The sequence below is a fragment of the Sus scrofa genome, chromosome 12 (assembly GCF_054392235.1).
Source record: "Sus scrofa isolate SSC_HxYL_T2T_F1_AM1 chromosome 12, Sscrofa_HxYL_maternal_Yorkshire_Landrace_v2.0, whole genome shotgun sequence".
NCBI classification, from domain to species: Eukaryota; Metazoa; Chordata; class Mammalia; order Artiodactyla; family Suidae; genus Sus; species Sus scrofa.
Window position 1 is genome coordinate 42,059,212 of NC_139394.1, and position 20,033 is coordinate 42,079,244.

At 45.1% G+C, this 20,033-nt stretch overlaps 1 protein-coding gene and 1 pseudogene across 4 annotated transcripts in view; one reads left to right on the forward strand and one right to left on the reverse strand.

The window, feature by feature from the left end:
* The window catches only part of USP32 (ubiquitin specific peptidase 32), a 250,342-nt gene that overhangs the window by 210 nt on the left and 230,099 nt on the right, over positions 1-20,033 (forward strand). For 2 of the 4 annotated variants that reach the window (XM_084985059.1, XM_084985061.1), the window contains exon 2: positions 11,699-11,790. The exons of the other annotated variants lie outside the window; for them this stretch is intronic. The gene's annotated coding sequence lies outside the window, so the exon portion shown is untranslated. The remainder of the gene's footprint in view (positions 1-11,698; positions 11,791-20,033) is intronic. 4 annotated transcript variants of the gene reach the window in all.
* LOC100620905 (large ribosomal subunit protein eL30 pseudogene) lies at positions 8-18,834 on the reverse strand (annotated as a pseudogene).

A 20,033-nucleotide genomic window follows, 5' to 3' on the forward strand; every position in this document is an offset into this window, starting at 1 on the left:
TCCTCCCCTAACCCGCGTCTTCTTCCCCGGATCGCTCAACGCCCCCACTTGGCCTTGCCTTCGTGTCCTCTGGGCCCGGGGCCCGTTTCTCCCACCCTGTTTGGCCTTCTTCCTGCCCTGCGTTGGCGGGCACTGGGTCAGACCAGCGTCGGCCACCCGAGCCAGGGCTGGTCCTGCCACTGTCCTCCCAGGTCTCCCTCTCGCCATCTGGCGGCGGTAGCCGCGCATGACAGGGACAATTGACGTTCCTGGGGGATAAGGTGGCTTTGCCTCCAAACTGGAAGGCCCATTCTCGAGCATTAATTCAGGATTATTTTGCGGCTATTAAGAAGGATGATTATACTGGCAAGAGTGAGGGGAACGGAGCTCTTTTTTCACTCTTTTGGGAGGTATAATTAGTAAAAAATGTAATGCAAAATAAATACGCATTCCCTTTGGCCCACAAATTCTACTTCTAGGAATTAGCCCGAAAGAGAGAAGAGATATGTATGAGAACTGTTACAGTGGGGACAACTTGGAAACAAATGAAGTGTCATCAATAGAAAAGGGTAAATAAACTGTGGCACACCCATACTTAAATATACCAATCTATTTAATTTAAAAATAATTAAAAAAACATTTTACTGGTCTTCTCTTGTGACGCAGCTGGTTAAGGATCCAGCATTGTCACTGCAGCAGCTTGGGTCCCTGCTGTGGCACAGTTTCCATCTTCATCCCAAGAACTTCCACGTGCCAAGGGCATGGCCAAAAAAATTAAAAAATAAAAAAACTTTAGGAGTTCCCATCATGGCTCAGCGCATTACGAACCCAGCTAGAATCCATGAGGCTTGCAGGCTTGATCCCTGGCCTCGCTCAGTGGGGTAAGGATCCCGTGTTGTACCATAGTGGGAACTCCACTACCATGTTGTTTTGATTACTGCAGCTTTGCAGTATTGTCTGACATCTGGGAGCATAATGCCTCCTGCTTTGTTCTTTTTTCCTCAAGACTGCTTTGGCAATTCTGGATCTTCTATGGTTTCATATTAATTTTAGAATTATACTAGTTCTGTGAAAAATGTCATGGGTAATTTGATAGAGTGTATGATCCATTTTTTTGTATCTATTTGTACACACATAGAAACAAATTTTGAAGGGTACACTTCAAAATATCGAGGGTGATTTTTCACTTTCTTGGCATATTGTCTGCCTTTTAAAAAATAATGAATATGCTTTACATTTACAGTCAGAAAAAAGGGAGGACTGTGTCTGTTTTAAAAGCTACTCGTTAGGAATAAATAACATCATTACAAATGTAGTATAATGCTTGGTTTAAAAACAACACAAAAGAGTATTTCATTATAACTCATACTTAGTTAAGTGGACATGACTCTGAACCAAGACTGGAAGAAAAACACAGTAAAAAAAAAGAAAGAAAGAAAGAAAGAAAGAAAGAAAGAAAGAAAGAAAGAAAGAAAGGAGGAGTTCCCTTCGTGTTGCGGTGGAAACAAATCTGACTAGGAACCATGAGGTTTTGGGTTTGATCCCTGGCCTCGCTCAGGGGGTTAAGGATCCGGTGTTGCCATGGTGTAGGTTGCAGACGCAGCTTGGATCCTGCGTTACTGTGTGACATAGACAGCAGAAATTGACAGAACATTGTAAATCAACTACAATAGAAAAAATAAAAATATTTAAAAAATAGAAACATGGAATATACATATATATGTTTTCCTCCACCGGCCCCAAACAATATCTAAAATTCAGAAGGGAGGAGTAAGCATCAGGGTCCTCAAAGCTTATCAGTCCCTGCCTGCTCCTTCACCCCACCCACCCTCCGCTTCCCCTCCCAGAGCCTCCAGCAAGTCATAGGCTCTGGATGTCTGCCCTATTCACATAACGGTCTTTTTCATAAACCATAGGAAGTAGCCTAAAGAGACAATTAAATCTAACAGCAGCCAGGAATAGTGGCTCCATACGCAGCATTAACTAAGACAAAACCAAAATCCATTGCCTTTGGGAGACACTCTTCAACGTTAATTGGTCAGGGAGTTCCCTGTGGCTCAGCAGTAACGAACTCAACTAGGATCCATGTGGACTAGGGTTCGATCCCTGGCCTTGCTCAGTGGGTTAAGAGTCGGGCATTGCTGTGCTGTAGGTGGCAGATGCTGCTCAGATCCCGAGTTGGTGTGGCTGCGGCCAGCAGCTACAGCTCCAATCTGACCCCTAGTCTGGGAACCTCCTTATGCTGTGGGTGCGGCCCTAAAAAGACCAAAAGAAAAAAAAAAAATCTAATTGGTCAGCATAAGATGACTCTATAGGGCAAGATAACTCTTTCAACAGAGTCATTCTTCCTATATTTACTTGAAAAAGCAAACCCCATGTGCCACATACTTTAAGCAGGAGAGCTTGGGGGTGCGTAGAGAGGTGGGGGTGTTAATTTGTCTACCCTCCACTTAATGCAGGCTGACATGTTTTCTTATTATATATTATTCTTTTTTGGCCACACCTGCAGCATATGGAAATTCTAGGGCCAGGGATTGAGTCTTATTGCACAGCTGCTGCAACACTGGATCCTTAACCTACAGCGCCACAGTGGGAACTCCTGGCTGGCATGTTCCTTGATGACGTGTGAGGTGGTCTGTGCACTTGGATCGGAAAAAAAGAATTTTCCAGTATGGCCAAGTGAAGAGAAAGAAGAGTATATTGAGTTCGTGGCTCAGCAGAAACAAATCTGACTAATATCCATGGGGAGGCAGGTTCAATCTCTGGCCTTGCTCAGTGAGTTAAGGATCCATCTTTGCTGTGAGCTGTGGTGTAGGTGGCAGATGCTGCTCAGATCCCGAGTTGCTGTGGCTCTGGCATAGGCCGGCGGCTACAGCTTCTATTTGACCCCTAACCTGGGAACTTCCATATGCCACAGGTGCAGCCCTAAAAAGACGAACAAAAAAAAAAAAAAAGGAAAAAAAGTTTATTGAGATAAGGAATGCTGGTAGGGCAGCAGGATGACTTCCTGACAATCAGGGAGAGCTGACCTTGGTGCGTGGTTTTGTCTGTTTTTATAGATGAGGTCTCAGGATATGCCTGCTGACCTGCTGATTGGTTGGGAAAAAAGGAGTCTTTCAATACACTTGCTGGTTGGTTGGGGTGTATAAGGGGCGGGGCAAGGAGTGGGCCCCTTCCTAGCAGGGGGCAGGAAATGAGTAGGCCAGGTTGCTCAAGGTTGGGGGGAACATTACAATGAGGTGGGTGGGGTGATGATGAGGGTCTGGTATTTTTTTTTTTGCTTTTTTTAATTTTAATTTTTTGTTATAGTTAATTTACAATGTTCTGTCAGTTTCTGCTATACAGCAAAGTGACCCAGTTGTACCTATGTATACATTCGTTTTCTCATATCTTCCAATATGTTCCATCACAAGTGATGGGATATAGTTCCCTGTGCTGTATACAGCAGGACTTCATTGCTTATTCACTCCAAGGGTCTGATAATTCTTATCTTTGAGTTCAGGCTTTGAGTTCAGTCTCCTTGAAGGGGCCTTGAAGCCCAACAGTGTGGGCTAGTCATCACATCTCACCCCCACTTTACCTGGAAACTGGGTTTGCTTCTTGGTGGGTATGGAGCCAAAAGATACAACCAAGCCAAAGATCAGAAGAAGGGAAGGGTTTGTTATTTGCAGCTGGTTAGGAGAACACCAGGGATCTTTTGCAAAGCAACGTCTCCCCAAACAGCGAAATTGGGAAAGTTTTAATTTTTAAGCTAAGGGTACATACATATTCATGAAGGGGTGTGGACGGTGAAGAGTTCAGCATAGAATTGGGGCCAAGACTGATAGAGTCCAGGCTTCAGCGATTAAGTCATGAGGGTAACACTTTCGATATTTTTTTCAATATCAAAAATATTTTGGTATTTTTTCAATATCTTCATTCCAACCTCCACCTGGACGGGGGCTCTAGGTCCTGCAAAACTCAGAGACAGGTATCAGGTTGTTACGGGTATCCCTTGAGGAGGAACCAGGACTCTGTTTTATCACAGAACTATTGTTTCTTGAGTACTTTTCCTCTGTTCCTGCTTTCTTTCACTTCCCTTAAGATTATTTATTACCTGTTCAAGGGCAAGCATTGCAGCCAGGCTTTGATGACAAAATAGCTTAGGCCAAACTGGCTTCTTTTATGTCAAGTCAAGAAAGCCATTCCTGGGAATTCGCCTCGTGGCTCAGCGGTAACAAATCCGACTGGTATCTGTTGAGGATGTGGGTTCGACTCCTGGCCTTGCTCAGTGGGTTAAGAATCCAGCATTGCCTGAGCTGTGGTGTAGGTCGCAAATGCGGCTCGGCTCCTCCTTGGCTGTGGCGTAGGGCGGCAACTGCAGCTCTGATTTGATCCCTAGCCTGGGAACTTCCATGTGCCGCGGGTGTGGCCCTTAAATAGAAAAGAAAAGAAAAAACTTCCCCTTGTGTTAAGAACCCGATTAATATCCTTAAGAATGTGGGTTCAATCTCTGGCCTTGCTCTGTGGGTTAAAGGATCAGGTGAGGCTGTGAGCTGTGGTATAGGTTGCATGAATCTTGGATCCAGCATTGCTCTGGCCGTGGCGTAGGCTGGCCAATGCGGCTCTGCTATGACTCCTAGCCTGGGCACTTCCATATGCTACACGTGCGGCTGTAATAAATAAAAAGCCATTCCTGGAGTTCCCGCTGTGGCTCAGTGGTTAGCGAATCCGACTAGGAACCATGAGGTTGTAGGTTCGAAGCCTGGCCTCGCTCAGTGGGTTAAGGATCCAGTGTTGCCGTGAGCTGTGGTGTAGGTTGCAGACACGGCTTGGATCCCGTGTTGCTATGGCTGTGGCGTAGGTCACTGGCTGCAGCTCCGATTCAACCCCTAGCCTGGGAACCTCCATAAGCCACGGGTGCGGCCCTAAAAAGACAAAAGCCAAAAAAAAAAAAAAAAAAATTCTCTGGGACCACCCCCCACCCTATCTGCTTACACATCCCCCAGGCACTCATGAAATTCTCTGCCCTGAATTCAGTGGCTATTGGGAAGTGACTTGAGCATCTTCTGTCTACACTTCCTCTCATCCACTTGAAGATCTTTCCATCTTTCTGGGTTAAACAGTGACTCAGACTTTCCTCCTCCCCCCCCCCGCCCCCGCTCCGGCTGCCCCCTTCGAGAACTCTCCTCTATTCCTCTCTTTGATAAGAAACCCAAGGGTATCTTAGCATTGCCAGAAGAAGCCTCTTGATCTTTCTCAGAATTATGCAATTAGTAGTATATCAAGACTTAGGGAAAAAGAGGGCCATTCAAATTCCTCTCAGAGTTGGAGTGCTGGGTCTGTAGGGCCTGAGCCAGTTCCCAGCTGAGAGTCAAGCTGTCCAGGGCCACCAGGGTCTGAATCACTACCTAAGGCAGAGTGGATCCATTGATGGGGATCCATTGATGGGCTTGAGGGCGGCAACACGACCTTTGAAACTTTAGCAAATCATGGGTGAGGCCTCAGAGGCTTCATCAGGAAGAAAAGTCTGTGGCCCCAAGGAAGCTGGGCGCCACTGATCTAAGAGGTCTAAGCTAAGGGTGTGGACCTTCTTCTAAGGGGTAGTTTTTCAGATGGGTCTTCAAAGCTGAGCTCATGGAAGGTAAACTGACAACACTTTTGACTTGAACCTAGCCAGAATTCAGACTGGGACTTGAAGCCACGTGCCAGGACGCGCACCCAGCCAGGAACCAGATTCATTTATTAAGTAGAATCACCCACCTGGTGTCCGGCCTTACTGAAGTTCAGGTTCTTTGTATCTCAGTGCAGAAGGAATTCAATGAGAGACAAAGTGATAGGTAAGAAATAGATTTATTAAGATAGGACTCTTGTTTTGTTTTGTTTTGTCCTTTTAGGGCCACACTTGAAGCATACGGAGGTTCCCAGGCTAGGGGTCCAATCAGAGCTACAGCTGCCTGCATACAGCACAGCCACAGCAACGCCAGATCCGAGCCACATCTGTAGCCTACACCACAGCTCACGGCAACGCCGGATCCTTAACCCACAGAGTGAGGTCAGAGATTGAACCCGCAACCTCATGGTTCCTAGTCGGATTCCTTTCCGCTGCACCACGATGGGAACTCCAAGATGGGACTCTTGTGAGAGATGCAAGCAGGCAGGCGAGGAGACCCTGGCCCAAGGATTAGGTGGGCTACAGTTTTATAATCCAAGGGAAGTGGGGGAGGGGGGAAAGACCACCTCCTCCTCGCTCTAGACACCAGGCTTACATCATTAGCTGCTCCTCTGCATCCCGTAAGAGAGTATTTGACCCTGTGAGGTCAAACCAGGGCTGTCATGGTGTTTATTGACATCAGCAGAAGGATGGTAACACAGGCTGAAATATGTTGAATCCTTTCAGGTTTCCATATAATGAGGTTCTCTTACTTTGGGATGTCATCGTAAAACTCCTGTCCTTGGTCCTAAGGATCTTTATCTTGCTGAACTTGAATGCGGGCCTCGTTTTATCTTTCACTTCATGACCTGCGTCATATCTTATGTTTCTATTCATTGCTTTATAGTTAAGGAAGCCTGGGGAGTTCCCATCGTGGCTGAATGGTTAGTGAATCCGACTAGGAACCATGAGGTTGTGGGTTCGGTCCCTGGCCTGGCTCAGGGGGTTAAGGATCCAGCGTTGCCATGAGCTGTGGTGTAGGTCGCAGGCATGGCTTGGATCTGGTGTTGCTGTGGCTGTGGCTGTGGCTGTGGCCAGCGGCTGCAGCTCTGATTTGACCCCTAGCCTGGGAATCTCCATGTGCCATGGAAGCGGCCCAAGAAATGGCAAAAAGACCAAAAAAAAAAAAAATATATATATATATATATATAGTATATATAGTTAAGGAAGTCTGCTTCTTCCACAACATTTTGATGGCTTTTTTTTTTTTGTCTTAGGGCCACAGCCATGGCATATGGAGGTTCCCAGGCTAGGAGTCGAATCAGAGCTACAGCTTCTGGCCTACACCACAGCCACAGTAACCTGGGATCCAAGCCGTGTCTGCAATCTACACTACAGCTCATGGCAACGCCGGATCCTTAACCCACAGAGTGAGGCCGGGGATTGAACCTGCAACCTCATGGTTCCTAGTTGGACTCATTAACCACTGAGCCATGACAGGAACTCCCTGGTGGCTTTCTTAAGCGATTATTAATTTACAGTGTCTCCCGAAGTTCCCTAGGTTTCCCTCTCTATCTGTGGGCTCCTACTGGGACACCTACAATTACCTGTGTGACTCTCTTAATCCATCCCGATCAGAAACACTCAAATAGAGACACTGAGAAATGCTAGAGACACTGCTAGTCTGGAGGAGAGACAGGACAGAGGAAGAAGACAAGGCGTTTTAGGCCCTTAACTAGGCATATTCCAGAGCCAACCCAAGAACCCTGGGACTAAGCAGAAAGCCAGTAAAGTCCTTGACCATGTCCAGGAAAGCTGAAGCACTGGGTCTCCAGCCACATCCAGCCCTTACCAGTAGGAAGGAAGTGCCTCTTGCACCAATACCAGGGTGACAGCCCATCAGGACAGGGCTGCCTGCCTGAGGCCGTTCTCTCCATTGCTGGCAGGACCCTGGCGCATCTCTGCACACTGATTGGGAACTTGTCTTCGTCTCCTCGCTTCTCAGAAAACTCATTCCCCAAAATACTTGGTACTTTTTTCTTCATTCCTAGCTGCTATTTACTGTAGATTTCCATGTAATGGCGCCCTGGGTTAATTTCACTTTTTTTTTCCTCTTGTAGCAGCTTTTTCATTTGGGCTTCTCGGTCTCTAAAAATATCTTGTCAGGGTATCAAAATAACACTGCAGAATGGCATCCTCTAAACAGCCTGATAGGCAAGCTTCTGTGACTGTCAGATTGCTGGGCCTAATGATTTGCACTTAGGTGTGCTTTCCTAAGATGGGATTGCAGGGACATGAGCAGGTGAGAATTGCACAGTCCGTGAATATTAGAGCTGGGAAGGATTCTAGAAGGGGAAAAAAATGCCGTCCCCAAATTTGCAGCAAGTTCTCCCCCAAAAGACGTACAATGGACTCCTTTCTTCCAGGGCATTATATATATTTATTATATATTATATATATTTATTATATATCATATATATTTATTATATGATATATAATATATATATATATGTTTTTTTTTTTTTCTTTCTTTCTTTTTAGGGCCTCATCCGCAGCATATGGAGGTTCCCAGGCGAGGGGTCCAATCGGAGCTACAGCTGCCGGCCTACACCAGAGCCACAGCAATGCCAGATCTGAGCTGTGTCTTCGACCAACACCACAGCTCACAGCAGTGCTGGATCCTTAACCCACTGAGCAAGGCCAGGGATCCAACCCGCAACCTCATGGTTCCTAGTCGGATTCATTTCTGCTGCCCCACGACAGGAACTCCAGAGCATTAAATTTTTTGTTCTGTTTTTTTTCCTATTTTTGCCCACCCCATGGCATATGTAATTCCCTTAACCCACTGCACCTGGCCAGGAACCAAATCTGCATCCTGGAACTGCAGAGATGCCACTGTTCCCCTTAAGCCACTGTGGGAACTCCAGGGCACTCTACTTGTACCCTCTGCCTTCCAGCCTACATTGGGTGGTACTGCAGGCTCATATCAGGCTTTCCAGCCCAAGCCAAACCCCAATGAGTAAAATCACTTCACCTCAGACCTTCAGAATCCCCGTGAGAGCCTGGGAACCAATATTTTAATACATGTCCCAGGCAATTCTTATCATCAGGCACATTTGGAAGATGACAGAGTTGAATCCCCAGTTGACCCTCGTTGGGTCCAACTTACTAAATAATGGCCTGTCCAGTGCTGTGCGAGGGCAGCTCTGACAGCTGTGACAGGCTCACCACAGCTGATGGTTAAATGTTCAGGAGTTTTCCAACTGTTTGTTAAACACGAACAGTAAGTGATATTGGAAGCAGGGACTGAAGCACTTACTTAACACACTAATGTTCAGAGCTGCCAAAAGGTAGAAATACCCCACGTGTCTTTCAGCAGATGAATGGATAAACAAAAGGTTAGGTATATACATGTAACAGAATTTTATTCAGCCATAAAAAAGAATGAATTTTTTGGAGTTCCCCTTGTGGCTCAGTGGTTAACGAATCCGACTAGGAACCATGAGTTCATGGCTTTGATCCCTGGCCTTGCTCAGTGGGTTAAGGATCTGGCGTTGTGATGAGCTTGGTGTAGGTCGCAGACACGGCTCAGATCTGGCATTGCTGTGGCTGTGGCATAGACCGGTGGCTACAGCTCCCATTAGACTCCTAGACTGGGAACCTCCACATGCCACAGGTGCGGCCCTAGAAAAGACAGAAAGACAAAAAAAAAAAAAAAAAAAAAAAAAAAAAAGAAGGAATTTTTTTCTACCTGCTACAGTATGGATGAATCTTGAAAACATTATGCTGAGTGACATAAGTCAAATTTGACATAAGCCAAATTCAAAAGAACAAATATTGTATGATTCCACTTATATTTAAAAGGCAAAAAGTAAAGTAGAAGTTACCAGCATCTGGAAATAAGACAGTGCTTCTGTTTAAGATGATGGAAAACTTTTTTTCTGGAAATAGGTATTGGGGGGAGCTCTACAATACTGTGAAAATACTTAATGCCACTGAATTGTACAGTTAAAATTTTTTAAAATTTATTTATTTATTGAGGCCACGCCCATGCCCACAGTATGTGAAGTTCCTGAGCCGCTGCAGTGATAGACAATGTCGGATCCTTAAGCTGCTGTGCTTCAAGGGAACTCCTAAAATGGCAAATTTTATGTTATGTGTTATGTTATATATATATTTGGGAGGGGTTGTTTGTTTTTGTCTTTTTGTCTTATTAGGGCCGCACCTGCAGCATATGGAAGTTCCCAGGCTAGGAGTCCAATCGGAGCTGTAGCCGCTGGCCTTCACTACAGCCACAGCAACGCCAGATCCGAGGCTTGTCTGCAACCTACACCACAGCTCAAGGCAACGCCAGATCCTTAACCCACTGAGCGAGGCCAGGGATTGAACCCAAAACCTCGTGGTTCCTAGTCGGATTCGTTTCTGCTACACGCCATGACGCCATGACGGGAACTCCGAGTGCGTGTTTAATTGAATAGCCACACCTGACACATATGGAAGTTCCCAGGCCAGGGTTTGAATCTGAGCCACAGCTGTGACCTATGCCGTAGCAGTGGCATTGCTGGCTCCTTTAACCCACTGCTCAGGGCCAGGGATTGAACCTGTGCCTCTGCAGCAACCCAAGTTGCTACAGTCGGATGCTGAACATACTGTGCCACCAAGGGAACTCCTGTGCTACGTATATTTTACCACAGTAAAAAGTTGGTTCTGTAAAAATAAGATTATCAACTTACAGTTAAATAAATTATATTGGAAACAAGAAAATACTCTAAAATGAACAATTCCTTTTTTTTCCCCATTGGTAATTGGTTTATTTAATTAGGATTAATATCTCTGAAATATAAAATGAATAATTCCTGATTATTTCCCTCCATTTTACAATTATCGTTGCCCACCAGGTTCTTTCTGGCTATGGTATCTGTTTGGCGGAGATTCTAGATCGTGGCATGTTGCCAAGCATCTCTTCCTGCCTCTGAATTCAGTAACATCCCGTTGGTGGCTGGATGTTGGCTGCAGTGGGAGTATTTACACAGCAGAAATCAAAAACTCTACAAGTCAGGGTCTTCTCTCCACCAAACATTTACCAGCACACCACTGTCTCTAAGCCATCATTTTTTCAAGGGTCAAAACCTACTTTATAGGAGTTCCCTTCCTGGCTCGGTGGTTAACGAACCCAACTAGAATTCATGAAGATGCAGGTTTGATCCCTGGCCTCGCTCAGTGGGTTAAGGATCTGGCGTTGCCGGGAGCTGTGATGTAGGTCATGGACGTGGCTCAGATCCTGAGTTGCTGTGCCTGTGGTGTAGGCTGGCAGCTGTAGCTCCTATTCAGCCCCTAGCCTGGGAACCTCCCTATGCCGTGAGTGCAGCCATAAAATGAAAAAAAAAAAAAAAAAAAAACTTACCTTACAGAATTTCTCTGAGGATTAAATAAAGACAGTTCTCTATGTGAGGTGAAGGATGTTAACTAAACTTTTTGTGGTCATCATTTTGCTATAATTTATATATATAATATTTATATAAAATCGTTGTTATACACGTAAAACTAATACAATATTATAGGTCAATAAAAAAATAAAATGAAGAAAAAAGGTTGTTCAGGTAAAGAGGCCCATGAACATGTCTGGTGCAAGTAAGTGCTTGGTTGGCATTTGCTTTCCGCTAGAGACCGTGAGCTTTTGCAGCCACTTCATAACTCCCAGGGGCAGAAAGTGATCTCTGCAGGCAAGGAGCCTTATCGCCCCAAAGACAGAGCCAAGGAGGAGTTCCTGTTGTGGCTCAGTGGAAACGAATCTGACTAGTAACCATGAGGATGCAGGGTCAGTCCCTAGTCTCACTCGGTGGGTTAAGGATCCGGCGTTGCTGGGAGCTGTGGTGTAGGTCACAGCAATGCGGCTTGGATCTGGCATTGCTCCAGCTGTGGTGTAGGCTGGTAGCAGCTCCACTTAGACCCCTAGCCTGGGAACTTCCATATGCCATGGATACAGCCCTAAAAAGACCAGAAAAAAGAAAAAAAGAGAGAGAGAGAGAGCGCTAAAACAATTCGAAAGAGAAAATGAGAAGAATTTGGTCTTCGTTTTTGATCTAGAAAAGGATGCCGAAAGAGAGAGGAAGAAAGAGGGGGACGCAGTAGAGACAGAAGCCAGGAAATCTGATGTCGAGAAGCTGGGCCACCATGGGGTGAGTTGGAGGCTGGCTTGGCTGGAGACCGCACTTCCAATAAGACATTCCTGGAATAGGATGGTCCAAAGGATCAGTAAGGGTTGCGTTCATTTGCTGTAGGGTACAGATGCAACCCTTCATTGAAACCCTTCCTGTCTACTCAATAGCCTTTGGACTTTGTTTCTTTGGGAATGAGATGAATCAAAAAGAAGCTGGGCTAGGGAGTTCCCGTTGTGGCATAGTGGTTAACAAATCTGACTAGCATCCATGAGGACGCAGGTTCAATCCCTGGCCATGCTCAGTGGGTTAAGGATCCGGCGTTGCCATGAGCTATGGTGTAGGTCACAGACACGGCTCAGATCCCACGTTGCTGTGGCTCTGGTGTAGGCCGGCGGCTACAGCTCCGATCAGACCCCTGGGAACCTCCATATGCCATGGGAGCGGCCCTAGAAAAGGCAAAAAAAAGACAAAAAAACAAAAAACCAAACCCAAAAAGAAGCTGGGCTAGGAGTTCCCAGGTGGCTCAGTGGGTTAAGGATCTGGTGTAACTGCTGTGGCACAGGTTCAATCCCTGGAACCAGGAACTTTCACATGCCTTGGTATGGCCAAACGAAATCCCAAACAAACAAAAACTAAAAAGAGGCTGGGTGATCCTATTTGGAGTCCAGGCTGCCAGGGAATGTTAAAGGGACAGCCACAAGATAAGATACAGAAGAAAAACTCCAATCAGAAGGTGACACCAAGGTGTCAGCTCCTATATCCCTTCATAGGAATATGGAGGAACCTCGAGAAACACTTTGGACATCTACCCTCTACGCATCCGTTTTCTCTGGATTTCAAGGAGCTGGGAGATCTCAGGTGTCAGTAAATTGCATTCAAATAGGTTAAAAATTTTAGAGCTATGTCATGTTTCATTGCTTGACAAGTGGACATTAACACATGTTGGTTTATTTCTGTAGTTCAGAGGGTCAGACTTTGAGAAGATTCTTTGTCTTTTTGGACTCCCTCTGGAATTAGGAATATTTGAGTAAATCCATAAAACCTAAGGCCGTTATATGATCAAATTACCCCTCTCTCTTTACAAAATGGTTCTTGATGTCCGTTAAAATCTGAGCTACCCATGGAGTTCCCGTTGTGGCTCAGTGGTTAATGAACCTGACTAGGATCCATGAGGATGTGCGTTTGATCCCTGGCCTCAATCAGTGGGTCAAGGATCCAGCATTGCTGTGAGCTGGGGTGTAGGTCGCAGATGCGGCTGAGAAGTGGTGTGGCGTAGGCTGGCAGCTGCAGCTCTGATTTAACCCCTAGCCTGGGACCCTCCATAAGCCGTGGGTGTGGCCCTAAAAAGACAAAATAATAATAATAATAATAATAAAATAAAAAATCAGAGAATAGAGAAGGAAAAGGGAAAGTTAGTAACTTTACAGTGGAGAAGCCTGGTAGCACTGCACTTAACCTAGTTATGAAGCTTAATGTTACCAGTGATGTCATGTGGGTATCATGTTCCCCCAGACATGAAGTGTGCTGAAAACGGCACTTCAATGCCACAGGATTTAAAAAGCAAAACCAAAAAAAACCCCATAACCCATAACCCCAGTCTAATCATGACGGAAACACCAGACAAACCCAGACTGGAAGACATTCTATGGGATCTCTGCCCAGTCCTCCTCAAGACTATCAAGGTCATGAAAACCAAGGAAAGACCAAGAAATTGTCACAGGCTAGAGGGGACCAGGGAGCTATGACAACTGAATGTAATGCACTGTTCTGAGTTGGATGCAGGAGCAGAAAGGGAACATGAATGGAAAACCTATGAAATCCAAATAAAGCCTGCAGTTTTAATAATAATAATAATAGGAATAATAAAAAAAAAAGTGTTTCCTGGCTTTCGCAAATGTACCATGGTAATCTGATATGTTAACAAAGATAGAAGTTGAGTACAGAGATTATGGGAACTCTCTATATAACCTTTGCAACTTTTCTGTAAATCTAAATGTATTTCCAAATAAAAGTTTCTTAGGGAGTTCCCTTTGTGGCTCAGTGGTTAACGAACCTGACAAGGATCCATGAGGATGCGGGTTCCATCCCTGGCCTCACTCAGTGGGCTCAGGATCTGGCATTGCCGTGAGCTGTGGTGTAGGTCACAGACAGACGCGGTTCAGATCTGGCGTTGCTGTGGCTGTGCCCTAGGCTGGCAGCTGTGGCTCCGATTCAACCCCTAGCCTGGGAACCTCCATATGCCGCGGGTGTGGCCCTAAAAAGCAAAAAAAAAAAAAAAAAAGTTTATTAAAAAAAAATCTGGAGTTCCCTTGTGACATAGTGGGTTAAGGATCCAGCGTTGTCACCGCAACAGCTTGGGTCACTGCTGTGGCTCAGGTCTGATCCCTGACCAGGGAACTTCCACATGCCATGCAGGCAGCCAAAAAAAAAAAAAAACCTCTAAATTACATGACCTGTGGTATGTTCCCACATATCCTTATGTTCTGGGTTTTTTGTTTAAGGAAATGTAATTATTTGGTTTATTTGTGTCACCTGGCAGTGTATGTTTCTTGCTTTTTTTGTCTTTTTGCCTTTTTTAGGGCCGCACCCGTGTCATATGGAGGTTCCCAGGCTAGCGGTTTAATCAGAGTTGTAGCTGCCGGCCTACGCCAGAGCCACAGCAATGCGGGATCTGAGCCACATCTGCAAACTACACCACAGCTCACAGCAACGTCGGATCCTTAACCCGCTGAGCAAGGCCAGGGATCGAACCCACAACCTCATGGTTCCTAGTCGGATTCGTTAACCACTGAGCCACGACGGGAACTCCTGGCAGTGTGTGTTTCAAGGACTCTTCATTTATCTCCTTTGGCAAAGAAATGGGATTCTCCTGACCTACAAAAAAGAGATGCATTTGGGATCCTGGTCTCAGAAAAGACATTCTCCCTTGCGTTGTTTCAATATGATAAAAACTGGCTTCCTTTCCAAGCCTGCACTCATGATGAAATACCCATAGTTGCTTCACTTGTCCAACTATCACATATGAAACTCGAGTGCAACTCTGTGCAGAACTCTGTCCTGAGCACTTGCATAAGAAAGGAAAACCGGAGTTGTTTTGTGATGCAGTGGGTTAAGGATCTGGTGTTGCTGCAGCGGCTTGGGTTGCTCCTGTGACATAGGTTTGACCCCTGGTTTGGTAACTTCCAAAAAAATAAGAAGAAGAAGGAAGAAAGGAAAACAGATACAAGGGAGAGAAGCAAGCAAGTACCTTTTTTTTTTTAATTTTTGCTTTTTAGGGCCGAACCTGTGGCATATAGAAGTTCCTGGGCTAGGGGTTGAATTGGAGCTGAAGCTGGCAGCCTACACCACAGCCACAGCAACACCAGATCTGAGCTGCATCTGTGACTTATGCCACAGCTTACTGCAATACTGGATTCTTAACCCACTGAGCAAGGCCAGGGATCAAACCTGTATCCTCATGGATACTAGTTGGATTCATTTCCACTGTGCCACAAGGGAACTCTTCCTTGTGCCACATTTTAGATTCCACATATAAGTGATAACATACGGTGTTTGTCTTTCTCGTTCTGACTTACTTCACTTAGTATGAGAATCTCTAGTTGAATCCACATTGCTGCGAATGGCATAATTTTGTTCCTTTTTATGGCTGGGTAGTATTCCATGGTGCATATGTATACCTCTTCTTAATCTACTCATCTGTTGATGGACATTTAGGTTGTTTCCATGTCTTGGCTGTTGAGAATAGTGTTGCTATGCATATACAGTTCATGTATCTTTTGAATTATAGTTTTGTTTAGATATATGCTCAGGAGTGGGATTGCTAGATCATAAGGTAGTTCTATATTTAGTTTTCTGAGGAATCTCCATACTGTTTTAAGTATCATTCGGAAGGAGTTTATGATTAGTAGAAAGTATCATAAATGCATCCAATCCATCAGTTTCCTGAAGTGCAAAGTCTCTGGGCTTCAGGTTGAATACAAAGGGCTGGTGAGAAGCAGAGCATAGAGATTAAGAAGTGTTAGGGGTTCCCGTTGTGGCGCAGTGGAAATGAATCCGACTAGGAACCATGAGGTTGCAGGTTCGATCCCTGGCCTTGCTCAGTGGGTTAAGGATCCGGCGTTGCCGTGAGCTGTGATATAAGTCACAGATGTGGCTCGGATCTGGCATTGCTGTGGCTGTGGTGCAGGCCAGCAGCTGTAGCTCTGATTAGACCCCTAGCCTGGGAACCTCCGTATGCCACGGGTGCAACCATAAAAAGACCAAAAAAAAAAAAAAGAAGAAGACGAAGAAGAAGAAGTGTTAGGTAGGAATGACTTCCTAAAATATAACTTATAGGCCAGATCCAATGGCTTGGCAAGGAGGGGTTAGGATTTCTCAGTGGAGGGAAGAGCATCAGTAAAGTCATGGAGATGGTAAAAAAGGAAGAATTGTGTGCAGGGAGGGGATCTTGTTAACTTGCCTGGAGTGGAGAAGCTAGGTTAGAGAGAAGAGCTGAGAATGCCAAGGAGGCAGCCCCCTAAGCCAAGGTCATTCTAATGGCAAGAAATGCTGTCCATCAGATGAATAGGAGGGAATACTGACATAAATGGTTTCCACTACTTTTGGAAACTTTTCCACTACTCTGTCTTATCAGCTACAGGTGCAGAAGTGAGCAAGTTACAGAAGAGAGCTGGGCTAGGGCAGGTGGGGGGAGACAGGGAAGGGAGGAGGAACGCTCACCCAGGGTAGGGCAGGGGGAGGTGTTTAGGGCATCGTTTCTCTACCTGCTGGATGAAATGGAAGCAATTTCTCATTTGAGAAGGAAAGCGAGGCTTTGTCTTCATAGGACTAGCTTGTGTACCTTGCATGAAGTAGAGAATTAATTTATCAGATACATCTTGTGCATTTACACTGTGCCGAGCACTGTGCTAGACTCTGGGAATATAGAAATATGTGAAATGGGCCCAGTCTCCACCCACGGGGAGCATTCCTGTCTAATGGGAGAGAATGACATCAGTCTCAGACTTTGCAATTTTAGTAACAAGAATGACATCAGGAGTATAACAAGGGGACCTGATGACCACAAATATCTTCTGACTGTTGATTGAGTTTCCTGGCTTCCCTGATCCTGGAAGGAAGAAATCCTTAATAGGGACCAATAATATCATATATCCCAGAAGAAATTTTTCCTATATAAAAGGCACTACCCACGAGTTCCCTGGTAGTTCAGCAGGCTAAGGATCTGCCGTTGTCAGTTCTGTGGCTTGGGGAACTGCTGTGACACTGGTTTGATACTGGGAAATTTCACATACTGTGGGCGCAGCAAAAAATAAACAATAAATAAATGAATAAACATAAAAGGCACTAACAATTTAGGTATGTATATTTGTATCATGGAATTTTCTTTTTTTTCTTACAGCTGCACCTGGAAGTTCCTGGGCCTATGCTACAGCCACGGATCTGAGCCGCATCTGTGACCTGTGCCGTAGCTTGCAGAAACACTGGATCCTTAACGCACTGAGCCTGGCCAGGGATTGAACTTGCACCTTCAGGGAAACAACGTCAGGTTCATGACCCACTGAGCCAGTGGGAACTCCAGGATTTTTTATTTTTTTAAATGAGCTCTGGCTAGTTTTATTAAAGAAAAATTGTGCCTGGTTTACGTTTCACCAGTCTGTTCTGGCATGCTTCTAATGCTGTCAGAACCACCCTGACAGCCAGTGGGCATCCCTGTCGTATTTTCCATATGCTGTGCCCAATTCAATATTATTGCCACTGTAGTGATGGACACCAGTTTTGTCCAAGAGGGCATAATAATCTATTTCAGATTTCCTCAAGGCTAGGCAGTCGCTGGCGAGGATGACCAGTCTCGCTTTTGCCCTGTCTGATCATTTTCAGAGTCTGCTTGTACCCCGGCACGTACTTTCCACTTTTCATGACGAGCTGGAGTGGAGAGTTGATTGACTCCAGTGATGTTTTCGTCTTCTTTGCGGCCACTATCTTCCTGCCTTAGGTGTGGGATGCCGCCAACTGCAAGCAGCCGACAAGATGGCCTGGGGAGCAAGAGAGGAAGGAGTTCCCACAATGCCAAACTCTTCGAGGCAGAGCTCCTCCAGGATTTTTTTTTTTTTTTTGCAGTTTTATATATATATATATATATATATATATATAGTCTTTTTAGGGCCACACCTGCAGCATATGGAGGTTCCTGGGCTAGGGGTCTAACTGGAGCTGGAGCTGCCAGCCTATATCACAACAACACCGGATCTGAGCCTCATCTGTGACCTACACCACAGCTCATAGCAATGCCGGATCCTTAGCCCCCTGAGCAAGGCCAGGGATTGAACCCACGTCCTCATGGATACTAGTCTGGTTTGTTAACCACTGAGCCACAATGGGAATGCCTTTTCAGTTTAATATCGAAAAAAAATTTTGAGGTAATTTTTATATAGCATATGGCAGAATTATATCAAAATTATACATAAATTCATAAATATATAAATTACATAATTATAATTTATATAAAGTGAACCTATTTTAAATGTACAGTTCAGTGAGTATTAACAACTACACCCTTATAACCTATAGAGCTATAATCAAGATGTAGAACATTTCTGGAGTTCCCGACCTGGCACAGCAGAAAATGAATCTGACTAGGAACCATGAGGTTGCAGGTTCGATCCCTGGCCTTGCTCCGTGGCTTAAGGATCTGGCATTGCTGTGAGCTGTGGTGTAGGTCACAGATGTGGCTTGAATCCCGTGTGGCTGTGGCTGTGGTGTAGGCTGGCAGCCGTAGCTCTGATTGGACCCCTAGCCTAGGAACCTCCATATGTAACCCTAAAAAAAAAAAAAAAAAAAAAAAAAGGTAGAATATTTCCATCACACCAGGTTTCCTTTATTCCTTTCCAAGCCTATCTTCGTTCCTTCCTCCTCCCTTCGTGCTCACCCCCAGCCCCAAGCAACTATTCTCTGCTTTCAATCATCATCAGTTTTCTTTCCTACGGTTTCACATGAATAAATCTCACAGGATGTACTTTTCATGCCTGACTTCTTTTGCTCCGCAGAATGTTTCTTGAGGTTCATCCATGTTGTCAAATGGATCAATAGTTCATTCCTTCTTATTGATGAGTCGTATTCTGCTGTATGAAAATGTCCGTTTGGGGGAAGTTTTTTTCTTTCTGTTTGTTCGTTTCACATATGGCTATCCAGTTTGTTCCAATACTATTTGTTGAAGACACTCTTGCATTTGTTATCTACTGTTAGAAATCACATTGCTTTAATTTTTAAAAATTTATATTATTCTACAGATGTGATAAATTCATTGAGTAATAAAAAAATAAAAAAATTTTATTTTATTTTATTTTATTTTTTTGTCTTTTTGCCTTTTCTAGGACCGCTCCCACAGCATATGGAGGTTCCCAGGCTAGGGGTCTAATCAGAGCTGTAGCTGCCGGCCTATACCACAGCCACGGCAGCGCGGGATCCTTAACCCACTGGGGTATGTCAGGGATCGAACCTGGAACCTCATGGTTCCTAGTCAGATTTGTTTCCACTGCGCCACAATGGGAACTCTCATATATATTCCTTTTTTTTTTTTTTTGGTCTTTTTTAGGGCTGCATCTGCGGCATATGGAGGTTCCCAGGCTAGGGGTTGAAATGGAGCTCTGGCCGCCTGCCTACACCACAGCCATAGCAGCACCAGATCCAAACCATGTCTGCAACCTATACCATAGCTCATGGCAACACTGGATCTTTAACCCATTGAGCAAGGCCAGGGATGGAACCTGCATCCTCACGGATACTAGTCGGGTTCATTACCACTAAGTCACAATGGAACTCCCATACATATATATATTTTTTTCATTATGGCTTATCATAGGGTATTGAATATAGTTCCCTGTGCTATCCAGTGGGACCTTGTTGTTTCTCCATTCTATATATAAAATAGTTTTCATCAGCTAATCCCAAACTCCCAATCCATCCCTTCCCCATCCTCCCTTCCCCTTGGCAACGACAAGTATGTTCTCTGTGTCTGGGAAACATTGTTTTAAATTGTAATAGCTTAAAAGAATAACTACTTGGAGTTCCTGTTGTGGCTCAGTGGTTAACGAATCCGACTAGGAACCATGAGGTTGCCGGTTTGATCCCTGACCTTGCTCAGTGGGGTAAGGATCCGGCGTTGCCGTGAGCTATGGTGTAGGTCACAGATGCAGCTCGGATCCTGCCTTGCTGTGGCTCTGGCGTAGGCTGGCGGCTGCAGCTCCAATTTTAGACCCCTAGTC